Source organism: Pristiophorus japonicus, chromosome 1 (genome assembly GCF_044704955.1).
Source record: "Pristiophorus japonicus isolate sPriJap1 chromosome 1, sPriJap1.hap1, whole genome shotgun sequence".
Lineage (NCBI taxonomy): Eukaryota > Metazoa > Chordata > Chondrichthyes > Pristiophoridae > Pristiophorus > Pristiophorus japonicus.
In genome coordinates this window covers 256,192,387-256,210,207 of record NC_091977.1, presented here as the reverse complement: position 1 = coordinate 256,210,207, position 17,821 = coordinate 256,192,387, and the positions used below count along the sequence as shown (strand labels likewise).

Genomic DNA, 17,821 nt, shown 5'->3' with positions numbered 1-17,821 from the left:
GGCACAGGGCACTAACCGTGGGAATTTTCTGGCACTACACGGAGAACATGTACCTCCCCTACCGTTAAAGGGGAGGACATGCTGCCGACTCTGCATCGGGGAGAAGGGGCCACCACTTCACCACTGGGGAACGGGGTACAGTAGCAGCAGTCCAGCACAAAAGCGGAGTGTCGGGCTGCAAGATCACGCCACAGACCCCGTGATTTCAGGAGGGCAAGACCACGACCAGTAAGTCGGCCAATTTTCAAAATGTCGGTGCCGCACCTCTCCTTTAAATTTTCGCCCTGCAAGTGGAGTGAGGCCCGGTTCGCGACACATGAAGCTGGCAAGGGCATCACCTGCGGTGGCCTCACAGGGCACTACCGAATATTCGCTCCTGGGTGACGCCATCACCGTGCACAGCGACCCGCCTCCGCTAACTCTCGCGGAATGTCGCCCGAGTCGGTCGTGGCCCCGGGCGAGAAGTTGTTGGCACTAACAGGAGGTGCAAACACCCCTAGACTTTCGTAACTGAAAAGAGCTTTATACCTTTGCAGAAGGGTTTTGGATGGGAAAAATGACTGTCAAACATTCTTAAAAGAATCACTGATATTTTCTCAGTTCTGAATTAACAGACCATTTGTCCACAGTCCAATCTTGTCTATCTACCCGTATCAATTCAGTCTGTGCTCATCTTTCTGATGGAGAATTAAACATTTTATAGAAAATAGTATAATCAGCAAGAAGACCATAATAGAAACATAGAAGAATAACATTCAGTCACTGATGAAAACATGGATAAAGGTGGAAAGCTATTTGGTGCCATAGTAACTACACATGCTCCTCTGGTCATCAACAACATAGAAAATCGACAGCCTGGCCACTTAGATCAGAGGGAACATGGTGTATATACTGTAATGAACATCCAATTATTACAAATTGGTGTTCATGATCTCTGAGAAAATCACTATCAAATTTAAAACTTCACTAGATCCATAAACGGCAGCTATCCAATGAAGCCAGTATTTCTGATGCTATGAAGTACTCTGGAGAGAATACAAGGGCACACTTCTGACTCTGAGCTGACCACCGACAGAACTGTTCCATATCTGAGCCATGAGATGGAGTAGGTCACAAGTTGGTGGTTTTGCTTTGAAGTCAATTTACTGCTGGGTAACCGGTTGTTACAACTTCTCATCCAGTATTATTCCCTGGAGATTTTAAACAATTATCATAATTTCCACAATCTTATTTTGATCTGTCAATAGATGTGTTTTCTACTATGTTCCATTCAGTTGGGACTACAAGAAAGTTGAAAACATAGAAACAGGCAAGGAACTAATTGCTCAAGTCAGAGTACTGAGTTCCTGTGATATCTCAAATCAAACTTTCAAAAGAAAGTATGACATTGTTATGTAAATTGGTCAACTGGGTTGTCATACTGAGGTGGAACTTTAAGACCCAGATCTTGGATTTCAAATGGCATTTCAACATCTCTATCTTATCCAGAGGTTTAATGAGCAACTCATCTCCTTAGATGCAGGGACAGTATCTGTTTATAATCCTAGGAGGCCATTTAAATTCATGCAAGCTGGAGTTTACATCTGATTCTTTGGCACCAGGTGTTTGGTCTCAGTTCAGACAAGCTCTACATTACTTGACTGGTAAATGGATTGCTGCACATGGTAACAACTTTCCTCTGCAGACTACTCCAATTGCCCAGTCTTGTGGCAAAGATTGTCCTTGAGTCAGTCATCAGATTATTGCCTCGAAGACAAGATTTTAGTCAAAGTTTTGGGGGGATTTAGCTTCCATCTCGGAAAGAAAGAGGTTATGTTGATAGGGTAAGAAGGGTAGGAGGCTCGTGTGGATCAGTTGGGCCCGAATGGCCTGTTTCTATGCTGTACATTCTACATAATTCTCTGAATAGTGGGGACCGTAAGGTAGCACAACAAGTAGGGGAGGTTTTTAAAATTCATCCTTTTAAATTAAGAGAAATTGCATTGGATTAAAATGTAAAATTAACATAATAAAAGGGAGAATGAGAAGATAATCCATGATGGACAGAACTTTTGGATTAACTGGCATTCATATAATTTGCGGTTTGTCACACCCAATCAGCTGCTGTATTTACCTAAACAACAAAAGTGACTGCATTTCAAAAATAATTCATGATGTCTGAGGTGCAAGCTCTTTCCTTCTCTGTTTATACCAGGTAGCCTGGAATTTCTGAGGACCAACGAACAATTTAAATGTTAATAAACACTCAACAACTCATGTTAGCATAACGGGAGTTGAGACATCAAAATATTTAGTTAACACTTTGAATAATCAGATTTTAACTTTATGAAGTGCTTCACCTCATGCCCAATAGCCATTGACATTGTACATCGCTCCCCTACTCTTGAGATCTATAACATCTACCAAGAGCCTTAGTTTAGAAACACCCAGGTGACTCTGATGAACAGGTCTTTTGGTTGGGGACAGTTAGGGTTGTGGTAAAGATGCTTCACTGGTTTGCTTGAGGATAGGTGTGTGGTGTGGCTCTGCAGCTTCAGCCTGAACTGAGCATTGGTGGAAGATGGAGCACGCAGCCTATCACGACCGGTGGCCACCAGAGGGGACCGGTGGCCACCAGAGGGACTGGAGTGCACCATCACCCCAGGGAAATAAAATTCTAATTGAACTTGTTAAGTCTCCTTGTAATTTTGATTAAGTTACAGTTTCTATTGAAAAATGAAAGACTTGCATTTATACAACGACTTTCACGACCACCGGACGTCCCAAAGCACTTTACAGCCAACAAAGTACTTTTTGAACTTCCATAACCAGTGCATTCGCTCAGTCACTCAACCAGGAAACACCAGGACTGGTTTGATGAGAATGATCAGGAGATCTAAGAGCGAATAGATTGCAAGCGCAGAGCATTTCTGAGCCTCAAGCAACAATCCAACTCGGGAGCAGTAAAGCAGCATTACAGATGGCTCAGGACTGAGGTCCAACAAAAATCCCGTGACCTAAAGAACAGGTGGTGGATAGAAAAAGCACAGGAGATACAGCAGCTGGCCGACAGCCATGATGTGCGAAGATTCTTCATCGCAGTCAAGGCCACCTGCGGTCCAAACTCCCAAGGCCGGACCCCACTGCAGGCCAAGAACGGGGAAACACTCATCAAGGACACCGAGGCAGTTAGGGCCCGCTTGAAGGAGCACTTCAAAGATCTCCTCAATCGACACTCTGCTTTTGACTCAGGTGTTCTCGACTCCATCCCGCAGCATGCTATCCGCCACCAGGTCCTCCACCAGCCTATCCTCGCCGCACAGCACTGCCCCCAAGTCATCAAGATCCACAGCACGGCCCTGGACAACGTGGACCATTTCCCATACCTCGGGAGACTCTTATCAACAAGAGCAAACATTGATGACGAGATCCAACACCGCCTCCAGTACGTCAGTGCAGCCTTCGGAAAAGAGTGTCCGAAGACCAGGCCCTCAAATCTACCACCAAGCTTACGTTCTACAGGGCTGTAGTAATACCCACCCTCCTGTATGGCTCAGAGACATGGACCATGCACAGTAGACACCTCAAGTCACGAGAGAAATACCAACGATGTCTCCGCAAGATCCTACAGATCCCCTGGGAGGACAGACGCACCAACATTAGCATCCTCGACTAGGCCAACATCCTCAGCATCGAAGCACTGACCACACTTGATCAGTTCCGCTGAGCAGGCCACATTGACCGCATGATGCCAGACACGAGACTCCCAAAGCAAGCGCTCCTTCACGGCAAATGAGCCAAAGGTGGGCAGAGGAAACTTTACAAGGATACCCTCAAAGCCCCCCTGATAAAGTGCAACGTCCCCACCGACACCTGGGAGTTCCTGGCCAAAGACCGCCCTATGTGGAGAAAGTGCATCCGGGAGGGCGCTGAGCACCTTGAGTCTCATCGCCGAGAGCATGCAGAAATCAAGCGCAGGCAGTGGAAAGAGCGTGCGGCAAATCTGTCCCACCCTCCCTTACCCTCAACAACTATCTGTCCCATCTGTGACAGGGACTGTGGCTCTCATATTGGACTGTTCAGCCACCTAAGGACTCATTTTTAGAGTGGAAGCAAGTCTTCCTCGATTCCTAGCGACTGCCTATGAAGATGATTTTGAAGTGTAGTCACTGTTGTAATGTAGGTAACGCGGTAGTTAATTTGCACACAGCAAGCTTCCACAAACATGTGATCATGACCAAATAATCTTTTTTTTGTTATGTTGATTGAGGGATAAATATTGGCTAGGACACAGTGATTAACTCCCCTGCTCTTCTTCGAGATAGTGCCGTGGGATCATTTATGTCCACCTGAGAGATGGGCCTCGATTTAACATCTGATCCGAAAGATAACACCTCCGACCGTGCAGCGCTCCCTCAGCACTGCACTGGGAGTGTCAGCCTAGATTTTTTGCGTGGGAGTGGGGCTAGAGAGTGCTACCCACTGAGCCACTGGCTGACACTCTTGAGGGGGAAGGAGGGCACCTGCTTACCTTTAAATTGGCTCTGCCACCAGCCATCTAGCAGTGCAATAAGAGTGAACATGGAGCAGGGCGGGAGGGGGGGGGGGGGGGGATCTGCAGCTCCTGCTCCAACGGGTCCTAACTCGCACCAGGTCCCGATCATCCATCACCCCTGCGCTCGCTGACCTACATCAGCTTCCGGTTAAGCAACGCCTTGATTTCAAAATTCTCATCTTTATTTTCGAATCCCTGCATGGCCTCGTCCTCCCGATCTCTGTAATCTCCTCCAGCCCCACAACCACTCCTCTAATTCTGCCCTCTTCAGCATCCCTGATTATAAATCGCTCAACCATTGATGGCGTGCCTTCTGTTGCCCGGGCCCCAAGCTCTGGAACTCCCTGCCTAAACCTCTCTGCCTCTCGTTCCTTCTTCAAGACATTACCTAAGTGTAGCTAAGGGTTAAGTCATGGCAGGCGAGCTCGGTCACGTGATATGCTCCTCCTGTACCATGTGGGAACTCAGGGACACTTCCGGTGTCCCTGATGACTATGTGTGCGGGAAGTGTATCCGCCTCCAGTTCCTGACGGTCCGTGTTGCGGAATAGGAGCTGAGGGTGGATTTACTCTGGAGCATCCACGATGCGGAGAATGACATGAGTAGCACGTGTAGTGAGTTGGTCTTACCGCAGGTGAAGGGTCCTCAGCCAGCTAGGGAATGGAAGACCAGCAGGAAGAGCAGTGCAAGGAAGGTAGTGCAGGAGTCCGCTGCAGTCATCACCCAGCAAAACAGATACACCGTTTTGAGTACTGTTGAGGGGGATGACTCATCAGGGGAGGGCAGCAGCAGCCAAGTTCATGGCACCGTGGCTGGCTCTGCTGCAAGGAGGGTAGGAAAAAGAGTGGGAGAGCGATAGTGATAGCTCAGATGAATACGTGGCTTGAGCAGTGATGCAGCAGGGAGGGATTCAAATTCCAGGGACATTGGAACCGGTTCTGGGGGAGGTGGGACCAGTACAAACCGGACGGTCTGCACCTAGGCAGGACCGGAACCAATGTCCTAGGGGGAGTGTTTGCTTGTGCTGTTGGGGAGGAGTTAAACTAATATGGCAGGGGGATGGGAACCAATGGAGGGAGACAGAGAGAAACAAAAAGGAGACAAAAGCAAAAGACATAAAGGAGATGAGTAAAAGTGGAGGGCAGCGAACATAAGAACATAGAACATAAGAATTAGGAACAGGAGTAGGCCATCTATCCCCTCGAGCCTGCTCCGCCATTCAACAAGATCATGGCTGATCTGGCTGTGGACTCAGCTCCACTTACCCGCCAGCTCCCCGTAACCCTTAATTCCCTTATTGGTTAAAAATCTATCTATCTTTGATTTGAATACATTCAATGAGCTAGCCTCAACTGCTTCCTTGGGCAGAGAATTCCACAGATTCACAACCCTCTGGGAGAAGAAATTCCTTCTCAACTCGGTTTTAAATTGGCTCCCCCGTATTTTGAGGCTATGCCCCCTAGTTCTAGTCTCCCCGACCAGTGGAAACAACCTCTCTGCCTCTATCTTGTCTATCTCTTTCATTATTTTAAATGTTTCTATAAGATCACCCCTCATCCTTCTGAACTCCAACGAGTAAAGACCCAGTCTACTCAATCTATCATCATAAGGTAACCCCCTCATCTCCGGAATCAGCCTAGTGAATCGTCTCTGTACCCCTTCCAAAACTAGTATATCCTTCCTTAAGTAAGGTGACCAAAACTGCACTCAGTACTCCAGGTGCGGCCTCACCAATACCCTGTACAGTTGCAGCAGGTTTTGTACCTGCTTTTGTACTCCATCCCTCTCGCAATGAAGGCCAACATTCCATTCGCCTTGCTGATTACCTGCTGCACCTGCAAACTAACTTTTTGGGATTCACCCAGGTCGGGTGGCACGGTTTAATGTTTTATGTTTTGCAGATAAACTCCAAAAAGAGTTTCATGCACAAGGACCAGGAGGCTGGTCTGTCGGTCGCCTTCCTATCCCTCGACCAAGAGAAGGCGTTCGACAGGGTGGATCACGACTATCTGCTCGGAACTCTGCGCGCTTTCGGGTTCGGGACGCATTTCGTCGCCCGGATCCGACTTTTGTACGCCGCCGCGGAGTGTCTGATTAAGGTTAACGGGTCCTTGACGGCGCCCCTTCGCTTTAGGAGAGGGGTGCGCCAGGGATGCCCCATGTCCGGCCAGTTATACGCCGTTTGCGTGGAGCCTTTCCTGCGCCTCTTGCGGACGAGGTTGACGGGACTGGCTCTGCAAGGGCCGGGCGTGGAGGTCGTCCTCTCGGCTTACGCCGATGACGTGCTCCTCGCGGTAGAGGATCCCGCTGACCTGCGGAGGATGCGTGAGTGCCAGGAGATTTACTCGGCCGCGTCCTCCGCCAGGATCAACTGGGAGAAATGTTCCGGACTCCTGGTGGGTCAGTGGCGGGTGGACTCCCTGCCGGAGGAGCTCAGGCCTTTTGCCTGGAGCACGACCCATCTCCTCTATCTGGGAGTCTACCTTAGCCCCGACGAGGAAGCCTGGCCGGCGAACTGGCAGGAGCTGGAGGCCAAGGTCGCCGCTCGCCTAGGGCGCTGGACAGGACTGCTCCGAGTGCTGTCCTACAGGGGTCGAGCGCTAGTCATAAACCAGCTGGTGGCCGCAATGCTGTGGTACCGGCTGGTCACTTTGACCCCTCCCCCTGCGTTTGTCGCCAAGATACAGAAGAAGCTGGTGGACTTCTTCTGGAACAACAGGAAGCACTGGGTCTCTGTCGCGGTCTTGAGTCTCCCGCTTGAGGAGGGCGGTCAGTCGTTGGTGTGCGTCAGCGCCCAGCTCGCGACTTTCCGTCTTCAGACCCTGCAGAGATACCTTTACGTCGAGCCCCCTCCTAGGTGGTGTGCTCTGGCGAGGTATTTCTTCCGCCAGCAGCTCGACCTCAATTATGACACGCAGCTCCTGTTTGTGAACTTGGGGGGTGCCAGGACCGCCCTCCGGGAGCTGCCTGTCTTTTACAGGGAACTCATCAGGGTCTGGAACAAAGTCTCCACCAAGCGCAGCTCTCCGCCGGCTGGAGTGGCGGCCGTCCTGCAGGAGCCGCTGCTCGGGAATCCGTACCTCCACGGCCGAGGCTTCATGTGGCGGTCGGAAGAGAGGGCTGTGGCTGGTGAGGTGACCAGGGTCAGGGACCTGCTCGATGGCGGAGGAGCGGGCTGGATGGCGCCAGTCACGCTGGCGCGGCGCCTAAATTCTGCCAACGTCCGCCGCGCGGCCGATGCCATCGAGTCGCTAAAAACAGCTCTGGGCCCTGACTCCGTTAGGTGTATCGAGGAGGCTCAAGCACGTGGGGAGATCCCGTCCGAACTGACCCCCGTCCGGACGGAATTCCTCATCGGCGCCAAACCCCGGAACCTCCCTCGGGGGCCGGCGCCTCACAACTTGAGCCGCCTCGGGGAAATCCCCTCCATGCCTTTCAGTTCCGCGCGGAGGGGTTTCCTGTACGGGCTGCTCCTGCACACCCTCAACTTTGCCATCCTCGCCGGCCGTCCGGACACGCCATGGCGCACCATCTTGCCGTCCGGAGGAGGCGGGGGTCCCCGATGGAGGGCACTCTACGCAGGGGTCCTCCCACTATTCATCGGGGACTTGGCCTGGAGGGTGGTGCACGGAGCAGTGCCGTGCAACAAATTTTTAAGCCGGTTCACGGACTCCCAGGCCGCCTGCAATTTCTGCGGTCTGGAGGAGTCCGTGTTCCATGTTTTTATTGAGTGCACAAGGTTGCAGCCCCTGTTCCATTATTTGAAGGGGCTGCTCCTGAAATTCTGGCTGCACTTCAGTCCCACTCTCCTGATCTTTGGGCACCCTGTGCGGAGGGGAGCGGGTAGGTCCGAAGGCCTCCTCGTAGGACTGCTCCTGGGCACGGCCAAGGGTGCCATCAGCCGGTCCAGGCAGCGGGCGGTCGAGGGGGTCGTTCAACCTGACTGCCTGCCTCTCTTCCGCTCTTACATCCGGTCCAGGGTGTCCTTGGAGATGGAGCACGCGGTGTCCACCGGTACGCTCGCGGCCTTCCGCGAGAGGTGGGCACCGGAGGGACTGGAGTGCATCATCACGCCCGGCAACCAAATTTTAATTTGATTTTACGTTTTAAAGTTAATTTGTTTAATTGCCGGTGCTTTTAGTGTCCCCTTCCCTTTTATAGGGGGCACTGGGGAAAAATTGTGATTTTAGTGCCCAAAAAAAAAAAAAAAAAAAAAAAAAAAAAAAAAAAAACACAAAAAAGGGGGGAAAAAAAAAATGGGCCTTGTAAATGTCTGGAGTGTCACCCAGGTCGGGTGGCACAGTTTAATGTTTATGTTTTCGCAGGTAGACTCTAAAAAGAGTTTCACCCAGGTCGGGTGGCACGGTTTAATGTTTTATGTTTTGCAGATAAACTCCAAAAAGAGTTTCATGCACAAGGACCAGGAGGCTGGTCTGTCGGTCGCCTTCCTATCCCTCGACCAAGAGAAGGCGTTCGACAGGGTGGATCACGACTATCTGCTCGGAACTCTGCGCGCTTTCGGGTTCGGGACGCATTTCGTCGCCCGGATCCGACTTTTGTACGCCGCCGCGGAGTGTCTGATTAAGGTTAACGGGTCCTTGACGACGCCCCTTCGCTTTAGGAGAGGGGTGCGCCAGGGATGCCCCATGTCCGGCCAGTTATACGCCGTTTGCGTGGAGCCTTTCCTGCGCCTCTTGCGGACGAGGTTGACGGGACTGGCTCTGCAAGGGCCGGGCGTGGAGGTCGTCCTCTCGGCTTACGCCGATGACGTGCTCCTCGCGATAGAGGATCCCGCTGACCTGCGGAGGATGCGTGAGTGCCAGGAGATTTACTCGGCCGCGTCCTCCGCCAGGATCAACTGGGAGAAATGTTCCGGACTCCTGGTGGGTCAGTGGCGGGTGGACTCCCTGCCGGAGGAGCTCAGGCCTTTTGCCTGGAGCACGACCCATCTCCTCTATCTGGGAGTCTACCTTAGCCCCGACGAGGGAGCCTGGCCGGCGAACTGGCAGGAGCTGGAGGCCAAGGTCGCCGCTCGCCTAGGGCGCTGGACAGGACTGCTCCGAGTGCTGTCCTACAGGGGTCGAGCGCTAGTCATAAACCAGCTGGTGGCCGCAATGCTGTGGTACCGGCTGGTCACTTTGACCCCTCCCCCTGGGTTTGTCGCCAAGATACAGAAGAAGCTGGTGGACTTCTTCTGGAACAACAGGAAGCACTGGGTCTCTGTCGCGGTCTTGAGTCTCCCGCTTGAGGAGGGCGGTCAGTCGTTGGTGTGCGTCAGCGCCCAGCTCGCGACTTTCCGTCTTCAGACCCTGCAGAGATACCTTTACGTCGAGCCCCCTCCTAGGTGGTGTGCTCTGGCGAGGTATTTCTTCCGCCAGCAGCTCGACCTCAATTATGACACGCAGCTCCTGTTTGTGAACTTGGGGGGTGCCAGGACCGCCCTCCGGGAGCTGCCTGTCTTTTACAGGGAACTCATCAGGGTCTGGAACAAAGTCTCCACCAAGCGCAGCTCTCCGCCGGCTGGAGTGGCGGCCGTCCTGCAGGAACCGCTGCTCGGGAATCCGTACCTCCACGGCCGAGGCTTCATGTGGCGGTCGGAAGAGAGGGCTGTGGCTGGTGAGGTGACCAGGGTCAGGGACCTGCTCGATGGCGGAGGAGCGGGCTGGATGGCGCCAGTCACGCTGGCGCGGCGCCTAAATTCTGCCAACGTCCGCCGCGCGGCCGATGCCATCGAGTCGCTAAAAACAGCTCTGGGCCCTGACTCCGTTAGGTGTATCGAGGAGGCTCAAGCACGTGGGGAGATCCCGTCCGAACTGACCCCCGTCCGGACGGAATTCCTCATCGGCGCCAAACCCCGGAACCTCCCTCGGGGGCCGGCGCCTCACAACTTGAGCCGCCTCGGGGAAATCCCCTCCGTGCCTTTCAGTTCCGCGCGGAGGGGTTTCCTGTACGGGCTGCTCCTGCACACCCTCAACTTTGCCATCCTCGCCGGCCGTCCGGACACGCCATGGCGTACCATCTTGCCGTCCGGAGGAGGCGGGGGTCCCCGATGGAGGGCACTCTACGCAGGGGTCCTCCCACTATTCATCGGGGACTTGGCCTGGAGGGTGGTGCACGGAGCAGTGCCGTGCAACAAATTTTTAAGCCGGTTCACGGACTCCCAGGCCGCCTGCAATTTCTGCGGTCTGGAGGAGTCCGTGTTCCATGTTTTTATTGAATGCACAAGGTTGCAGCCCCTGTTCCACTATTTGAAGGGGCTGCTCCTGAAATTCTGGCTGCACTTCAGTCCCACTCTCCTGATCTTTGGGCACCCTGTGCGGAGGGGAGCGGGTAGGTCCGAGGGCCTCCTCGTAGGACTGCTCCTGGGCACGGCCAAGGGTGCCATCAGCCGGTCCAGGCAGCGGGCGGTCGAGGGGGTCGTTCAACCTGACTGCCTGCCTCTCTTCCGCTCTTACATCCGATCCAGGGTGTCCTTGGAGATGGAGCACGCGGTGTCCACCGGTACGCTCGCGGCCTTCCGCGAGAGGTGGGCACCGGAGGGACTGGAGTGCATCATCACGCCCGGCAACCAAATTTTAATTTGATTTTACGTTTTAAAGTTTAATTTGTTTTAATTGCCGGTGCTTTTAGTGTCCCCCTCTCCTTTTATAGGGGGCACTGGAAAAAGGAAAAATTTGATTTTAGTGCCCCAAAAAAAAACACAAAAAAATAAATAAAAAAGGGGCCTTGTAAATGTCTTGTGTGTGTCATCCAGGTCGGGTGGCACGGATACATGTTTTATGTTTTTGCAGTTTAACTCAAAAGAGTTTCACCCAGGTCGGGTGGCACGGTTTAATGTTTTATGTTTTGCAGATAAACTCCAAAAAGAGTTTCATGCACAAGGACCAGGAGGCTGGTCTGTCGGTCGCCTTCCTATCCCTCGACCAAGAGAAGGCGTTCGACAGGGTGGATCACGACTATCTGCTCGGAACTCTGCGCGCTTTCGGGTTCGGGACGCATTTCGTCGCCCGGATCCGACTTTTGTACGCCGCCGCGGAGTGTCTGATTAAGGTTAACGGGTCCTTGACGGCGCCCCTTCGCTTTAGGAGAGGGGTGCGCCAGGGATGCCCCATGTCCGGCCAGTTATACGCCGTTTGCGTGGAGCCTTTCCTGCGCCTCTTGCGGACGAGGTTGACTGGACTGGCTCTGCAAGGGCCGGGCGTGGAGGTCGTCCTCTCGGCTTACGCCGATAACGTGCTCCTCGCGGCAGAGGATCCCGCTGACCTGCGGAGGATGCGTGAGTGCCAGGAGATTTACTCGGCCGCGTCCTCCGCCAGGATCAACTGGGAGAAATGTTCCGGACTCCTGGTGGGTCAGTGGCAGGTGGACTCCCTGCCGGAGGAGCTCAGGCCTTTTGCCTGGAGCACGACCCATCTCCTCTATCTGGGAGTCTACCTTAGCCCCGACGAGGGAGCCTGGCCGGTGAACTGGCAGGAGCTGGAAGCCAAGGTCGCCGCTCGTCTAGGGCGCTGGACAGGACTGCTCCGAGTGCTGTCCTACAGGGGTCGAGCGCTAGTCATAAACCAGCTGGTGGCCGCAATGTTGTGGTACCGGCTGGTCACTTTGACCCCTCCCCCTGCGTTTGTCGCCAAGATACAGAAGAAGCTGGTGGACTTCTTCTGGAACAACAGGAAGCACTGGGTCTCTGCTGCGGTCTTGAGTCTCCCGCTTGAGGAGGGCGGTCAGTCGTTGGTGTGCGTCAGCGCCCAGCTCGCGACTTTCCGTCTTCAGACCCTGCAGAGATACCTTTACGTCGAGCCCCCTCCTAGGTGGTGTGCTCTGGCGAGGTATTTCTTCCGCCAGCAGCGCGACCTCAACTATGACACGCAGCTCCTGTTTGTGAACTTGGGGGGTGTCAGGACCGCTCTCCGGGTGCTGCCTGTCTTTTACAGGGACCTCATCAGGGTCTGGAACAAAGTCTCCACCAAGCGCAGCTCTCCGCCGGCTGGAGTGGCGGCTGTCCTGCAGGAGCCGCTGCTCGGGAATCCGTACCTCCACGGCCGAGGTTTTATGTGGCGGTCGGAAGAGAGGGCTGTGGCTGGTGAGGTGACCAGGGTCAAAGACCTGCTCGATGGCGGAGGACCGGGCTGGATGGCGCCAGACACGCTGGCGCGGCGCCTAAATTCTGCCAACGTCCACCACGCGGCCGATGCCATCGAGTCGCTAGAAACAGCTCTGGGCCCTGACTCCGTTAGGTGCATCGAGGAGGCTCAAGCACGTGGGGAGATCCCGTCCGAACTGACCCCCGTCCGGACGGAATTCCTCATCGGCGCCAAACCCCGGAACCTCCCTCGGGGGCCGGCGCCTCACAACTTGAGCCGCCTCGGGGAAATCCCCTCCGTGCCTTTCAGTTCCGCGCGGAGGGGTTTCTTGTACGGGCTGCTCCTGCACACTCTCAACTTTGCCATCCTCGCCTGCCGTCCGGACACGCCATGGCGTACCATCTTGCCGTCCGGAGGAGGCGGGGGTCCCCGATGGAGGGCACTCTACGCAGGGGTCCTCCCACTATTCATCGGGGACTTGGCCTGGAGGGTGCTGCACGGAGCAGTGCCGTGCAACAAATTTTTACGCCGGTTCACGGACTCCCAGGCCGCCTGCAATTTCTGCGGTCTGGAGGAGTCCGTGTTCCATGTTTTTATTGAGTGCACGAGGTTGCAGCCCCTGTTCCATTATTTGAAGGGGCTGCTCCTGAAATTCTGGCTGCACTTCAGTCCCACTCTCCTGATCTTTGGGCACCCTGTGCGGAGGGGAGCGGGTAGGTCCGAGGGCCTCCTCGTAGGACTGCTCCTGGGCACGGCCAAGGGTGCCATCAGCCGGTCCAGGCAGCGGGCGGTCGAGGGGGTCGTTCAACCTGACTGCCTGCCTCTCTTCCGCTCTTACATCCGGTCCAGGGTGTCCTTGGAGATGGAGCACGCGGTGTCCACCGGTACGCTCGCGGCCTTCCGCGAGAGGTGGGCACCGGAGGGACTGGAGTGCATCATCACGCCCGGCAACCAAATTTTAATTTGATTTTACGTTTTAAAGTTTAATTTGTTTTAATTGCCGGTGCTTTTAGTGTCCCCCTTCCCTTTTATAGGGGGCACTGGGGAAAAATTGTGATTTTAGTGCCCAAAAAAAACCCCAAAAAAAATGAAAAACACAAAAAAAAAAAGGAAAAAAGGGCCTTGTAAATGTCTGGTGTGTCACCCAGGTCGGGTGGCACGGTTTAATGTTTTATGATTTTGCAGGTAGACTCTAAAAGAGTTTCATGCACAAGGACCCCCAGGTCCCTCTGCACCGGAGCACGTTGTAATTTCTCCCCATTCAAATAATATTCCCTTTTACTGTTTTTTTTCCCCCAAGGTGGATGACCTCACATTTTCCGACATTGTATTCCATCTGCCAAACCTTAGCCTATTCGCTTAACCTATCTAAATCTCTTTGCAGCCTCTCTACACAACCCGCTTTCCCACTAATCTTAGTGTCATCTGCAAATTTTGTTACACTACACTCTGTCCCCTCTTCCAGGTCATCTATGTATATTGTAAACAGTTGTGGTCCCAGCACCCATCCCTGTGGCACACCACTAACCACCGATTTCCAACCCGAAAAGGACCCATTTATCCCGACTCTCTGCTTTCTGTTATAGCCAGCCAATGCTCTATCCATGCTAATACATTTCCTCTGACTCCGCGTACCTTTATCTTCTGCAGTAACCTTTTGTGTGGTACCTTATCGAATGCCTTTTGGAAATCTAAATACACCACATCCTTCGCTACACCTCTATCCACCATGCTCGTGATATCCTCCAAGAATTCCAGTAAATTAGTTAAACATGATTTCCCCTTCATGAATCCATGTTGCGTTTGCTTGATTGCACTATTCCTATCCAGATGTCCCGCTATTTCTTGCTTAATGATAGCTTCAAGCATTTTCCCCACTACAGATGTTAAACTAACTGGCCGATAGTTACATGCCTTTTGTCTGCCCCCTTTTTTTAAACAGAGGCATTACATTAGCTGCTTTCCAATCCGCTGGTACCTCCCCAGAGTCCAGAGAATTTTGGTAGATTATAACGAATGCATCTACTATAACTTCCGCCATCTCTTTTAATACCCTGGGATGCGTTTCATCAGGACCAGAGGACTTGTCTATCTTGAGTCCCATTAGCCTGTCCAGCACTACCCCTCTAGTGATAGTGATTATCTCAAGGTCCTCCCTTCCCACATTCCCGTGACCAGCAATTTTTGGCATGGTTTTTGTGTCTTCCACTGTGAAAACCGAAGCAAAATAATTGTTTAAAGTCTCAGACATTTCCATATTTCCCATTATTAAATCCCCCTTCTCATCTTCTAAGGGACTAACATTTACTTTAGTCACTCTTTTCCATTTTATATATTGGTAAAAGCTTTTACTATCTGTTTTTATGTTTTGCGCAAGTTTACTTTCGTAATCTATCTTTCCTTTCTTTATTGCTTTCTTAAGTCATTCTTTGCTGTCGTTTAAAATTTTCCCAATCTTCTAGTTTCCCACTAACCTTGGCCACCTTATATGCATTGGTTTTTAATTTGATACTCTCCTTTATTTCCTTGGTTATCCACGGCTGGTTATCTCTACTCTCACCGCCCTTCATTTTCACTGGAATATATTTTTGTTGAGCACAATGAAAGAGCTCCTTAAAAGTCCTCCACTGTTCCTCAATTGTGCCACCATTTAGTCTGTGTTTCCAGTCTACTTTAGCCAACTCTGCCCTCATCCCACTGTAGTCCCCTTTGTTTAAGCATAGTACGCTCGTTTGAGACACTACTTCCTCACCCTCAATCTGCATTACAAATTCAACCATACTGTGATCACTCATTCCGAGAGGATCTTTTACTCGGAGATCGTTTATTATTCCTGTCTCATTACACAGGACCAGATCTAAAATAGCTTGCTCCCTTGTAGGTTCTGTAACATACTGTTCTAAGAAACAATCCCGTATGCATTCTGTGAATTCCTCCTCAAGGCTACCCCGTGCGATTTGATTAATCGATATGTAGGTTAAAATCCCCCATGATTACTGCCGTTCCTTTTTCACATGCCTCCATTATTCCCTTGATGATTGCCCGCCCCACCGTGAAGGTATTATTTGGGGGCCTATAAACTACGCCCACCAGTGACTTTTTCCCCTTACTATCTCTAATCTCCACCCACAATGATGCAACATTTTGTTCATTAGAGCCAATATCGTCTCTCACAACTGCCCTGATATCTTCCTTTTTTAACAGAGCTACCCTACCTCCTTTCCCTTCTTGTCTATCTTTCCGAATTGTCAGATACCCCTGTATGTTTAATTCCCAGTCTTGGCCACCCTGCAACCATGTTTCTGTAATGGCCACCAAATCATACCCATTTGTAATGATTTGTGCCATCAACTCATTTACTTTATTTCGAATGCTGCGTGCGTTTAGGTAGAGTGTTTTAATACTAGTTTTTAGTCCATGATTTTTAGTTTTGACCCCTCCTGCAGCCCCTTTATATTCATACATATTGTCCCTTCCTATCACCTTGTGGTTTACACTTACCCCAGTGCTACTCTGCTCTGTTGCCTTCTGCCTTTTGCATTCTTTCTTGGGGTCCTGTTCATCTGCGCTCTCACCCACTCTAACTAGCTCAGAGCCCTCTCCTGGGTTCCGAATATTCCTTGCAACCCAAGGCAAAACACAAAAAGGGCCACTGTACAGCAAAATTCTAAAGGGTCAAAGTGTAATAAAAAGGCAAGCATGAAAGCTCGGTGCCTCAATGCAAGGAGTATTCGCTGGCTGACAGAAAGCAGAGTCGGGATAAATGGGTCCTTTTCAGGTTGGAAATCGGTGGTTTGTGGTGTGCCACAGGGATCGGTGCTGGGACCACAACTGTTTACAATATACATAGATGACCTGGAAGAGGGGACAGAATGTAGTGTAACAAAATTTGCAGATGACACAAAGATTAGTGGGAAAGCGGGTTGTGTAGAGGACACAGAGAGGCTGCAAAGAGATTTGGATAGGTTAAGCGAATGGGCTAAGGTTTGGCAGATGGAATACAATGTCGGAAAGTGTGAGGTCATCCACCTTGGAAAAAAAAACAGTAAAAGGGAATATTATTTGAATGGGGAGAAATTACAACATGCTGCGGTGCAGAGGGACCTGGGGGTCCTTGTGCATGAAACTCTTTTGGACTACATTTTAAAACAACTGCCTCCCCGTTGGGGAGTTGAACCCCGGTCTCCCGCGTGACAGGTGGAGATACTCACCACTATACTAACGATCCCAAAAAGTTAGTTTGCAGGTGCAGCAGGTAATCAGGAAGGCGAATGGAATGTTGGCCTTCATTGTGAGAGGGATGGAGTACAAAAACAGGGAGGTCCTGCTGCAACTGAATAGGGTATTGGTGAGGCCGCACCTGGAGTACTGCGTGCAGTTTTGGTCACCTTACTTAAGGAAGGATATACTAGCTTTGGAGGGGGTACAGAGACGATTCACTCGGCTGATTCCGGAGATGAGGGGATTACCTTATGATGATAGATTGAGTAGACTGAGTCTTTACTCGTTGGAGTTCTGAAGGATGAGGGGTGATCTTATAGAAACATTTAAAATAATGAAAGGGATAGACAAGATGGAGGCAGAGAGGTTGTTTCCACTGGTCGGGGAGACTCGAACTAGGGGGCACAGCCTCAAAATACAGGGGAGCCAATTTAAACCCGAGTTGAGAAGGAATTTCTTCTCCCAGAGGGTTGTGAATCTGTGGAATTCTCTGCCCAGGGAAGCAGTTGAGGCTAGCTCATTGAATGTATTCAAATCACAGATAGATAGATAGATTTTTAACCAATAAGGGAATTAAGGGTTATGGGGAGCGGGCGGGTAAGTGGAGCTGAGTCCACGGCCAGATCAGCCATGATCTTGTTGAATGGCTGCGCAGGCTCGAGGGGCTAGATGGCCTACTCCTGTTCCTAATTCTTATGTCCTTATGTTCACTCCTTAAAATATACCTCTATGACCAAGCTTTTGGTCATCTGCCCTAATTTCTAGTCATGTGGCCTGGTGCCAAATTGTTTCATCTCATAACAGTCCTGGGACGTTTCACTTTGTTAAAGACGCTATATAAATAAAAGTTGTTGCTGTTCTGATGGAGGGTAAATAGGGGCTGTCCGCACTGCACTGGCAGCGTGCGCTTTGAGCTGTTGCCTGAGGGACTCAAACTCCGGGCTCCAGCCGGACAGCGGTTGTTGCGGGGAGAGGGGAGGCTTTG

The 17,821-nt window shown here is 51.7% G+C and overlaps 1 protein-coding gene across 10 annotated transcripts in view; it reads right to left on the bottom strand.

The window, feature by feature from the left end:
• Positions 1 to 17,821, bottom strand: part of LOC139270052 (multiple PDZ domain protein) — a 401,342-nt gene that overhangs the window by 383,253 nt on the left and 268 nt on the right. The window lies entirely within an intron of this gene.